Source organism: Tetrao urogallus, assembly GCF_951394365.1.
Source record: "Tetrao urogallus genome assembly, chromosome: 7".
In the NCBI taxonomy this organism is placed as follows: Eukaryota; Metazoa; Chordata; class Aves; order Galliformes; family Phasianidae; genus Tetrao; species Tetrao urogallus.
The window spans coordinates 41,167,090-41,167,607 of NC_136820.1; positions in this window are offsets into that span (position 1 = coordinate 41,167,090).

The window sequence follows — 518 nt, forward strand, 5'->3', positions numbered from 1 at the left end:
GCACTAAAAATAACTGTTCCAATTAGATGCAAACAGGAAAATGTTTACAATCATACAACTAGTGAAATTCACACTTCATTTCAAACTTTTAGCCCTGCAGATTCTTTTTAACACAAGGCAGATATGTAGATCATGGAAAAATGTAACAGACTGCTATACACTCTCTACATTAACTACATCAGTTTCACATTTATGTCACAAATGTAATGCCCTACTGTTTATCTATCAAATGCTAAATAACTTATGAACACTTATGTGCTCTATGCAACAGTGAACATATTGACCAGTGGATGCCAAAACATAAAAGTTCATACACAGGACAAACTAATTTAAAAAAGAAAAATCACATTTTCTGTACAACTCATGCAAACTGTGCACAATGTGGTAACAAGAACAACATCTGCTGAAGTCTCCATTTAAGGAAGAGCTTTTAGACCAATAGCAGACTGGTATTCAGAGAAGTCTGCAGAAGTACAGCAGTCCACGGCAACATAAAATGCAAAAATTCTTCCAGCATT